The following is a 12,339-nucleotide window of genomic DNA, read 5'->3' on the forward strand; positions in this document are numbered from 1 at the left end:
GAGAGAGAGAGAGAGAGAGAGAGAGAGAGAGAGAGAGAGAGAGAGAGAGAAAATGAAAATGACAGGGTGGAAGGGCAACCAGGAAAGGATATAGTTAACACTGAATAGCAGAGAGGGTGGACTGAGTCCAGTGCTTCTCACAGATAGGCTCAAAGTAGATGAGGAAGGAGCCATTGGATTAGGCTTCCAGGGAACTTCTTGGCACCACTTGAAGAATAAGAGTTAATGGGGAAGATCTCGGCCAGATTGATGTGGGCTAAAGCTGAAGGAGGAATTAGTGAGCAGCCCACACAAGTACAGACCTCTTCAAGGAAGGCAGCCTAGAAAGAGAGGTTGGTAGAGTGCCTGGAATCTTGAATGGGTAAATTTTCCAATGGGAGATACAGAAACGTTGTCAGTGTGCTTACAGAAACAGTTTTATAGAGCAGTGTTTTATAGAAATCATCCACAAAAGTGAAGACAAAGGCCATGGATAACTACTTTCAGAGTCAAATGCTTATTACTAACAATTAAAGTTGCCCATTAGTATGTCTCTGAAAATGATTTAATCTTAATTGATAAGGTGAGATAGGTCTTCTGAAAAACAAAACAAAGAAGAAAGTAGTACACAGTATAACCACTTCTGAATAGTCTAAGCAAACACCTCATCACATGCCACTTCTCAAGATTGCTTTTTATTTATAAAGACATACTCAGAAGTACCATCATGTTACAGGAATGCATATTTCTTCACAGATTGACTGGCTTCTTAGTTCACATGTTTCCAATATAAAAACAAACATTTGAATAAAAAACTAAGTCTCTACATGCAGTATCGTTGTCTTCCTATCACCCAGAAGAAGTAAAGGACTTCAACCATGAAAACAAGAGTGGCACCAGATATCAAAACTCATTCCCTCTGGAGAAAGTAAAAATGTTTGAATAGGATCCACTCTTTGAAATAGCCCTAAACTTAATATAGGTTTATTTTAAAACCCAGGCAGTGACAGATAAAAAGGAAGGATTTTGTTGACACTCTGGTAGTCTCCAAAGAATCTCCAAGGGAAACTGCAATGACTTTAAAAAGCCTTGAATATATGCTCTTTCATGAAACTTTTCACCTCACTCTTGTGTACAGAGGTCTGGACTTACACAAAGAATCTATGGGAAATGGCAGGAATTCAGGCTACTAGCTGCAACTTAGAAGCTCTGTGGCACGAAAAGTGTCTCACATTCAGAAACTCTTCCTTTTATTAACCCAGGTTGGCCCACCTCACTTTATGCCCACATAAAGTTAATTTTCTGAGTTTAGAGAACTCTCTTGAAGTGGATAAAAAAAAAAAACCCAAAACAAGGGGAAACTGTATTTTGATCATGAACAAGAGATAAAATCCTTAATGAAACCTGCCAGTTTCTCTTTTGCTTCTATCTCAGTAGGAACTTATCTAGATTAACCACTAATCAATAAGCTATAGTGTTTACTCTTAACAAAACTTTCAAAAAATTAATACATTTGATGAAAAGTGAGTATCTTGCCATGGGGTGTAACCAAAAAGAAATCTCACAGATTTTGTCACACATAATTAAGATAAAACTCATGTGATTAGTTATCAATAACCCCAAAATATATAGAATCTAAGTACCAAAGGAGATAGATATTTCTTATCTTACAGAAACCTGTTCCAAGTCATGAAATAGAGAATGAGATCGAGCAGTCACCTAAAACTGATCCTAACTTCTTTCTACTACCTTGGTGGGTATCTTGATACCCAGTGTCCATAGCTGCTGATATCCATGGGTAACAGGAGGGCACACAGAATAGAGGAAAGGTAAAGAAATATCCAAAAGTAGCTATGAGGGGAAAAGCATGAATCCAATTGAATTGAGTCTAGATTTAATAGGAAAGAGACTACAGTAACACCATAAGAGTGATGGCATTTTTACAGATTAAAAACTAGTTACAGCTGGATACTTTATCACAAATCCATCATTTTAACATCTAACATCTTTTGTTAAAAACATTATTCAGCAGTGAGGATGACATGGGTGCATGCAACAACATGGGTGAATGAATATCATGAACAGTAATGAAAGCAAGAAACCAAGCACTGAATGGTACATACTCTAGGATATCACTTAGCAATGTTCATAAATGGGCAAATTAAACCATGGTACTAGAAATCAAGATAAGGTTACCCTTCAACAGTATATCCAATGTACAGTTATCCCTTGGTGTCCTCGGGGGATTAGTTTTATGACTCCCTGGTGACCAGGACCCCATGGTGACCACCCAAATCAAAGAAAGCTCAAAGTTCTTACATAGAGTGGGCTGGTGTTTATGTACACCCTACACACATCTCACATATATGCCAAATCATCTCTGGATTATTTACTGTGCCTATTACAATGCAAATAGTTGTTATATTGTTTAGGAATGAGGATGAGGACAAAAGGTCCACATGCATTCAGTACAGATGTACATTTTTCCCTCAACATTTTCGGTTGAGGTTGGTTGAATCCACAGATGTGGAAACTGTACAGGGTGACTGTGTATCTTTATTTTTTACAACAATACATGTTAACTTTTCCACATGTCCAATTATTTTGGGTAAAAGTTTACATGAACAATATATTCTTTTATATATGATTGTCAAGAAACTCTATTACATCACATTGGTTTACTCTATAATTTATGCTTATTCTTTATCTGAAACAGTCATAAATGGTAGAAAAATGTCAAGGTACATAGTTATATATTTCTATTTCTTTTTGTACAGTTGCCAAACTGAAAGGATGGTAAGTTTTTTATCAATATTTTATACCTTCTGCTGTTATGTGTTTTATTCCTGTGAAAGGAAATGTGCTTTAACTGGGAAAAGATTAAACATTCTTTAGATTTCATATATGAAACATAAATATACAAGTGGCAACTGGAAAAGTTCAATACTGGCTCAATATCTGACATTAAGAAATTTTTGTGGTACTGGAATTTTGAGTATATTTTTAAAATATGTCTTTTAGATTCTCTGGTAGAAATATAAAAATATATATAGTTAATATATGTCAATATGAACATACTTATCATATATTTAGTGTTTAATAAAATAGGTTTTTTCCTAAATCTCCATAAGGTTCATTGCTAAAATTTTACCTAACAAAAACAAACATAAAGAGTGTTTATCCAACATAACATTTCATGTTTCTTTTTTTGAGTTATTCTAGATAAGACCACATTTCTGAAGTGACAGTTCTATACCTCTTCATCTTCGGCAAGCAGCACTTAATGCTTTGAATTATGAAAATTTAAGCCCACCACACAGTTAAAACTCTCTTTATCATTAGAACAAAAATTCTGGGTTAAAATGAGAATTTTACACTATTGTCATTCATGGAAAAATATACTGAGTCAGATAAGTACTTCATCTCACTAAACATAGAGCAGAAATACATGTTTTCTTTCTTGATTTGTTTAATGCTGTCAAAAAATGTTGTCCATCAAACAAAAATGAAAAAGATGGGTCCAAAGGGTGCTTTAGCCATAGGGAAAATCCCACAGCAGGAAGGTTTCGAGAATAAGATATTCCCAAACAACTTTACTTCTCTATATATTTGCAAGCATATGAAAATACCATATTTACATGAATATGTTTCTGTTAAATTCTTAGTGGACAGCCTCATTGTGAGAGTGTTGTCTTCTATACTTCTTATAGAATCCCTCGAAGATATGCTTTCCTATTGCTCTAGCCCTCACCAATATTCCTATGAAACCCTTTTCAATCCTTATATCTCATTGCTGCTTAGTTCCCATGGACATCACATCCTTCTGTTCTGAAACCAACTCAGTATTTTATAGCTCGCTATTTATGTCTCTCCTCTCTCCTTCAAAATGCCATGAAAAAAGATGATCACATTTGCTTTATCAGCAGAAAAAGAAACCCTCAGGATAAATGGTGGCCATAAGGCTTAGAATTGTTGATACTAATATCTGAGGTCAGCATCTCCTTCAAAATGGATATACATAAGACCAAGGACAAGAAACTAAAGAGTGCATATGGAATATTACTTGCTGTTCTCAGGAGGGGCAGAGGTGATAGTTCAGAATTGGGAGAAGAGAATGAGTTCCTAGGATGGGCTGAGGATCTTTGTGAGAGCTGCCTATTTGTAAGAAGGATATAGATAGGGATCTGGTCAATGGCTTTTGGAGATGTTAATGACCAGCACTTTTCCATGGACAACAGGCCCACCTATCAACATGGACACGTGTGTGGGGAAAACCCAGGCCTGAAAATTGATCACAGTTGTGTAACTAAGGGAGCAACAGGGGAAATGAGTTTTTTTCAAACTTAACTGCTCTCTAATAGGGGGTGGTCCCTCTGACTAGAGTTTTATTTCTACTTTCCCCTTATAAAATTGGTTTGGATAAGCAAGGTAGGAGTTAACAGCTGAAGAAGTCATGATACACTCTGCAAAATGGAGAAGGGAAGTAGAATGAAGGGGAGAGAAGACTCATCAAAGCAGAGTTATATACTGTACTATTAATAACAAAAAAGCTCTAAGAGGAAAGTCCCTTGAGATAGTACAGGCAGAGCTTAGGGAGCCAGAGGGTGCTGCATTATTTGCTGCTGTATGTGATATAAACACCCCATAAGGAAATTTCACTATGCCTACATGGGTCATCAGTGCCTTTTTGCTAAGTGAATGATCTTTAATGGCAGGCAAAAATGAGAAGTGATCTCACTTTAGTATGACCATGGCCATGAAACAGGCATGTGCAAGGCTAGTGATGAAAAGCCAGTGGTATCTGGATCTCACTGCAGTTTGGCATCTGGGAGGATATAGACCACGTTTACTAGAAAGTAAACTTGCTAACAAGTGATACAAAAACAAATTAGCAACAATTCCCCCTTTGCTTCTGTCTACCATGGACAATTCTCTGAGGAGCAGGACTGTCAATTACTTTCTCATTGCTGGGACAAAATTCCTGACACAAGAAAGTTAAAGGAAGAGAGGCTTATGCTGGCTCACAGTTTGTAGAGGTTTCAATCCATAGTCAATTGGCTCCAAGTCAGGGCGGTATGGCAGAGAGGCACAGCAGAGAAAGAAATAGTTCCTGACATGATGGTGAGAAGCAGAGAGGAATCAAGCGATGAGGCAAGATCTCTACTCCTCCAAGCCATGTCCACAGTAACCCACTGCATGGTTAAAGACCCATTGCTGGGCTCATCCTGTGATGAGCATCACACACCTATGATCCAGTCACCTTCCCAAAGTCCCCCTCTGAGCATGTGAGGCTTTGGGGGGACATCTGGATATAAGCCAGGGACACAGTCTGAAGTGGAATAAAGAGGCTTTACAGAAGATAAAAGCTCAGGCTCTGGAGACAGACTCTTTGAACTCTTGCTCTAATATTGACTGGCTCTCTGACACTAAACAAGTTATTGAGATTCCCCCCTCCTCAGTCTCCTTGCCTGGAGAAAGGAGGTAGTAAGAATAGATACCTTTCTGAGAGGGTTGGTATAAGCATTAAGTGAGGCCATGAATGTAAGCTGCTTACTCCAGTAAATGGCATATAATACATGTTCAATTAATATTATTTACTTTTGTTATTGCTCCCATCTGAAAGTTCTTCATTGTGCAGATATTGGTCTACAGGAATTATGTTGAACCTCGCAGGAAGGGAGAGTAACATCTATAGAGAGGATGCTTAACAGAGTCACCCCTTCCAAATGTCACAAGCCTAAGGGGGATGCCTCATAGATAGTCTTAAAATGACCAACTTCTTAGGGACTGCTGTCCCTTGAGCAGGAGTTGCATATCTGGAGACCCATGAACCACTCATAAAAAGGCCTCTGCTTCAGCTGCCATAACAACCACATAACCGCTACATCTTTCATCAGTGAAGTGGCACAAATGAAAGGCTTAACGTATATCACCATTCTTTGATTTGGCCACTGGGGTCCTGGCTGTCCTCTTTGCTGATAAAAACAGATGTCTTGGCACATAAACACCTTGCCCACCACCTGCTTTGGTGGGGACTGCAGGGCACACTGGTAGCATAGAACGTTCATCACTGGCAATGATTAGGGATGTTCAAACCCAAGTGGCAAAGTGAGGCTGGAGCCAAAGCCCTGACTGGAAGCAGCCTCAGCAGAAGGCCAATGAGGAAAAGCAAGCAGCTGTGATGAGGAAGGGCACAGAGTCTCAGCCTGCAAGGGGTTTGGGGACAGGACCCTTCTTCCTTTGGCCAAGTCCTCTACAACACCAGAGCCAGGGCACTGAAATAACTGGGCATGTAACAGTCACAATGGCAGCCACTTCCAGGCAACAGCACCTACTGTGTGCCAGCATACAAGCCAGATATGTTTTTTGTTACCTCTCATCTTTACCACCACACTTCAGAACAACCAGCTTCAGAGGTGAGAAAATCAACACAAAGAGATGGGAAGTAACTTGCCTAAGATCACACAGCCAATGTCTGTGTAAGAAGTCTATTGACTCTGAAGCCCAAGTTCTTTGCTCCACCGCAGGGTATAGTTACTGACTATTTTTCCCAAAATGTATCCAAAAGAGTTTAATTTTAAACTGCCTGACACTTGGGTAATGGAATGTGAGGAAAACAGTGCCTACTAGGTATTTGGTCATATAGATAATTGCAATAAAGAGGCGTAAATCACCGCACTTTTGAATACAATGAAGTTCCACAGAAAGAACAGGACCTCAGTAAGGACCAGTACAGGGAAAAGTGACTGGCACACCTACAGAAGAGGGTTTCACTGCTGCCTATGTGGATGCAGGAACAGATCTCTAGGCTGGAATACTACAGAATAAGTTCCCAGATGAGGCTTTGGCATTTAAAGTTTATAATGACAGAAGAAAATTCAAATGAATGGAATTGGTTGCATAAAAGTGAACATGGAAAAAATAAAATGATAAACTAAAAATTGGTTTGCAGAGCTTCTTTTATATCCTGAAAGTATGTTATCAGACTCCAGGGAATCCACACTCTTTGGGGACTGGGCACACAGCATAAGCCATTGACACATATATCTGTGAAAGCTGCCTGTTTCCTACTGGAGCTTAAGACTCCCCATCCCACAAAGATATTTTAAGAAGAAAATAGGAATCGACAGCATGTCAACTTACAAAAGAAGACAAAAAAAAAAAACCTCATGCTAAATGGTGAGGCAGGTATTTGTGGTGTGTGTGTGTGACACACACTGATAGACCATGCTGTCAAAATCAAGCATTTGACTTTCACATTCATGCTGAGGCCAGAGCCAGGCCACTTTGGCTGTCAACAGGTAACACAGCACAAGCAGTTGGGCTGTGGATTCCACAGCATTCTTCATCAAAACATCCTGTTTCCTAAGCACTCAAAATATTCTCATGGCTCTTAAGCTTCACGAAGATGAAGCCATGTTTTGAGGATTCTGCACTCCTCTTGTCCCCCAACATCTCACACACACACACACACACACACTACTGTGCTCAGTATACTATCAACCAGCATGGTGGGCCAGGCCAGAGTCAGGCTCTGTGACAGGTCATTTCCTTTACCTTCTACACCAAGCCCATGGGTGTGAGCTGCCTCACTGCCTAAGTGAGAAGAGCGGCTCTAGAAAGATATGGTTGAGAAGTGAACTGAGTTGTAACTCCAATCACACTCTCACACCACACCCAACCATCTAGCACACTTAACTACAGTCATAAACATCCAGCCTTACTTTAAATTAAAATTCCATTGGTTTGTCATTGATGTGTCTTTGAGAAAAGATGGATAATTTCTACCTTCAAAGCAGATAATTACACAGGCCAATGTGGTAGTGACAAACTGTTGATCAGGAGCTTAATTTGTGTCATGTTCCTCGGACTAGAAACCCTCTTTGGCCCCTTGTTAGAAGTTTTATTCCTGTTAGAGGAAAGTGCTGTCGCCAGCAGCTCTCTTGCTTTTTCCATCGCTGACAGATGACCAATGACTTTTAATCCTCATTACCAAGAGAAGAATGCTTCCAAATGCCACATGAAAACAATGAAGCAACTATCCTTTATGCAGCCTTTATTATGTTCTGGGACCAAACAAGGCGGTTGAGGTACACCTCTTCTCAGACAATTCTTTCAAGTCCTGCAATTGCCTTCCAAGATAGCAATTTTTAATCAGCACTTTATGTAAGTGGAGGTGGCTTCAAAAGGCCAAATGATTCTCAGTGGGTCACACAGTTAACAGGTGTAGAAATATCATTCAAACCTGTGTTTTTCTCTCTCCCAAGCCTTGGCTCTTAATCAGAGGTACTTCTCATGCATTAATTTGATCCAAGAAAGGCAAGAGACACAGATAATGCACACAGAACTAGTACTTGATTAGTCATTACTGGGTCAATGGTTTTCCCCACTTCACACTCTATGTATGACAACACAACAAGAACAAGAACAACAGCAACAACAGGAACAAGAGCAACAGCAATAACAACTACAAACCGAACAACAACAAAAATAAAGAGCCTCACACCAGTAAAAGCTTATGCATCAATGCACAAAACCTAATGTACCAGCATATACAGAACTCTGTGTTCTACACCCACTTGAAAGTTAGAAAAATGATCTCTACAATATAAGACACATCATAACAAAACTTGAATGCTGAATTCAACATGCTGAGGTTAAAAATAGAGTGGCCCAAATTCCAAGTCTAAGTAAATTATTTCAAGTCAAATTTCATTTTTAATACCAAGCAGACTGACAAGCCGCTAAACGATACTAAGTATATTGAATAACACTAAATGCTATAAAGATGTTAAGTACCATCATCCTCTTCCTCCATCAAGGCAAATGTTAAAGTGGTCAGGGGAAAATTTAAATGCATTTCTGCAAAACTCTCCCCTTGCTTGTGACCTGCAAGGTATTTCCAGTACAGACTCAAAGAGCTCTTTCTATGGGGAAGAAGATTCCTTTCTTCCTCTCACCTCAGTGTTCATGGAGGGAACACTGTAGCTCAAAATAAAATCAAACTTTGGAAGGAAGCTTGAAATTATTATGTAGAAAAATCTTTGGCAATAAGACTGCTGCTATGGCTTAGTCTTAAAGCCTGAGAATTTTATGTGGAAGTCTGGCTACCCAGTGATAAAACAACAAAAAACACCACAATACATAGTTTTGAAACTGAAGGAGGTATTTATAATGCTAAGCACCCTTGGTGTTAGTAAGTCATTTTATAAAAGTGAGTAATGTGACATTCTTTCATATCAAGTTGCATTTTTTTAGTAATATTATCTGTTAAAATACAAAAGCCAACATAAGCCAAATTAAATGAAATCAAAACCCACTTAAAAATGCTGTGACCTAAATTCCAAGTAAAACCAGCTAACATATAAGTTTCCAGCAAGAGTCCTTAGGTATAAAAAACAAATATATCAAACAGATAAGGAAATAAGTTCTATTGACAATGATCAAAACTGTAAATCTAGATGTTATAATGTGTGTACCAACTCCAGACAGATACAATCATCTGGGATGATACAAAATGGATAATAACAATTTTAAAGAGGCTGTCACTTTCTGAAAGTGCAAATCCCCCTAGGGAAAGTGCTCAAGTGACATAGCAGTCTTTAAAGGCTTTTGGTAAATTATATTACTGCTTTATGAACACCTTATATCATTGCTCTGAGAAAATGTATTTATAAGCGTGTTGGAGAGGAAAGAGAAAGAGTGGCTTCAGAATGAAGTAACAGGGGCCAACCATTAAGGTAGCAAGGAAAGGCTGTGGCACAGGGAGTTAGTAGGAGTCAGAGGTTGGACCAAACAGGAAGTGAAGTCAACAAAGACACGCAGAACCAGACAACTTTGCTTTAATCCCTGAAATACACACTCAGAGAAAATCAAGTCCATCTTAGAGATATGTAATTTCTGATATTTTAAGCATTTTTAAATGGAAAAAAAGGAATATTGTAACTTTTGTTTATCTTTAACAAAATGTGACACATTTGCATATCTTTTACAGACACAATACAGTGATCTCCCTTTATCTGTAGTTTAGCTTTTTGAGATTCAGTTATGTGGGTGAGCTGCAGTGTCAAAATATTAAAGGGAAATTAAAATATTAAAAGGAAAATTTCAGAAATAGACAATTCACCAATTCTAAATATTTTTATAGTATATTGTTATCATTCTTCTATTTTATTAGTTGTTGATGTTAATCTCTTACTGTGGCTAATTTATAAATTAAATTTTATTATAGGTATGTATATATAGGAAAAACATTAAATATAAGGTGAAATCCACAGTTTCAGACATGCACTAGATAGATGTCTTGGAACATATTCCCTGTGGATAAGGGGGGACTGCTATATTTGAATTCAAGTTCAAAAAATGTCTTTCTCTTAACAAGGTTGGCACAGAAATGCTAAAAGTAAATAGGCTAAGTGGCCTTTACATACAAAATAACAACTGACATATAAAGAGAAACAATTATCTACAAAAAAGGAAAGGCACTAGCTCAAACAGAATTGCTTATCCAGGAATCAAGGACTTTGCTGTATTAGCGAGGAATGAGGTGCCCCTGGATAAATCAGTAACTGTCAGGTCTAGAAAGGAAATGTTGGTTTCCCTGTTTTAAACAATACAAAAGTCGGAGAAGCTTCAGAACAAAATAGACCAGACCAAATGCAATGATGGTGTACTAAATAGAAAATTTTATTGAAGTTTACATGGAGTCCAAGTCAATCCCAATATCAGAACTGAAACAAATACTTTTCTCAGCCACATTTCAAGCTCCAAAATGAGAATGAAGAATCCCCAAAAGGAGTGCTGTTATTTTAACTACAAAGTGCTAAGTGAGGTGACAGGCCCTCACCTGTGTTAGGATACTTAGTCCACACAGCAGCTGACTCTCCTCCTCCCAGAAAGCCATGCAATTCAGGGGCATGCTGGGGTGCAGAGTTTGAGGTTGTTGCTGATTCCAATGGGCAGTTAGATGTAACTATCTCTAAAGCCAGAGATTATTCAACTTCTTTGAGCAACTACTTCCAGAGCCAGAGACTTTATAAGCTCATAATACTTCACTGACCAAGTGTTAGACCTGTATCTCTTTGGACTCTAGCCAGGAGTCTCTATTTTTTTGTACCAGGGATCAAACTCAGGTCCTTGCACTTGCAAGGTAGGCAGCGGCACCAATGAACTAAAGCCATGGCTATTTTTGACCGTGCATGCTCTCAATACAAAAATTTGAGCACTAATTCCAATATATGCATCTTGTAAATTATATAGACATTACTTTCTGTTCTAATGTATTGTGGTGGCTGTAAAACTTACATGAAATAGAAAAGTTAGAAAATTGAAATTATAATATTTTATTCCTTCAACTCAATGGATCAGGCAGTGAACCACATTTAGAGACAGTGGCATTTGGGGCATTTTCCTCTAAAACACTTCCATTCGGCACTCTCCACTTTATAGATCCCCAAGTGTAGGAGAAAGCAAGAGAAAAGAGAAATGGGACAGAACAATTGGACTTTATAGTTGAACCTTTATCCTTATAATAATAAACTTGAGAAGAGGCATAGCTGCTTTCTTGGTCAGTAACTATAGACTTTCCAAGAGAGGGGGACAAATGGCTTTTGCATCCTAATGTGACAAAGAATGACACAGAGATATATGGTCAAATTCACCTTAGCCACTGATTCTTGTCTTTCTCATGTAACCTCTCTTCAACCACAGTCAAAATCAAATTGTCAAGAAGATATAGACACATTTTTTCTCTTCTTTTGCCTGACTCTAATGGTTCTGCAATGTTGGTCAAGCCATTAATCTCTATGTGCCTCATTTTTCACAAAACCATTACTGTTAGTTTTGAGATTGATTATAGATTTCTAGATATAAAAACCTAGTATTGTAAGAACAAAATTCTTAAGAAGGTATTTTCCCTCACTTCGGTTGTTCTTGTGTTCAGAAGATAGATCTGATATAATGCCAAATGTGAATCATTAACTAAATGCACTGATCTAGGGAAAAAGGCCTGAATATGTTTGGTTGATGTTTAGCACTTCCCTTATAACTCATATAACAAAACAAAAGATGTCTAATGAATTCATAGCTGACAGCTAAGGCAAAGAGCTACCTGTTTTGAAGAACATTAGGGGTGTATTCAGGTAAGACATCTGCCTTCTTCCCTTTTCTCTATGAGCATAAACACAATCATACATGTACAATACACCTGCCAGATACATACACCTGCAAATACATATTACAATAGGAAAAGAGAATTAAAAAGCATGGCCTGAAAAGACAGTCATAATTTGCACAATTTCTCTCCATTAGTTTTCCTCCCCCTCTATAATATTTATCATGGTTTTTGACAAAGAAAAAAAA

General features: G+C 38.1%; 1 protein-coding gene across 1 annotated transcript in view; it reads right to left on the reverse strand.

The window, feature by feature from the left end:
• Stxbp6 (syntaxin binding protein 6) overlaps nucleotides 1-12,339 on the reverse strand; it is a 173,451-nt gene that overhangs the window by 152,067 nt on the left and 9,045 nt on the right. The gene's annotated exons all lie outside the window — the stretch shown is intronic.

The sequence above is a fragment of the Fukomys damarensis genome, unplaced genomic scaffold (genome assembly GCF_012274545.1).
Source record: "Fukomys damarensis isolate Sample0158 unplaced genomic scaffold, DMR_v1.0_HiC HiC_scaffold_17, whole genome shotgun sequence".
Lineage (NCBI taxonomy): Eukaryota > Metazoa > Chordata > Mammalia > Rodentia > Bathyergidae > Fukomys > Fukomys damarensis.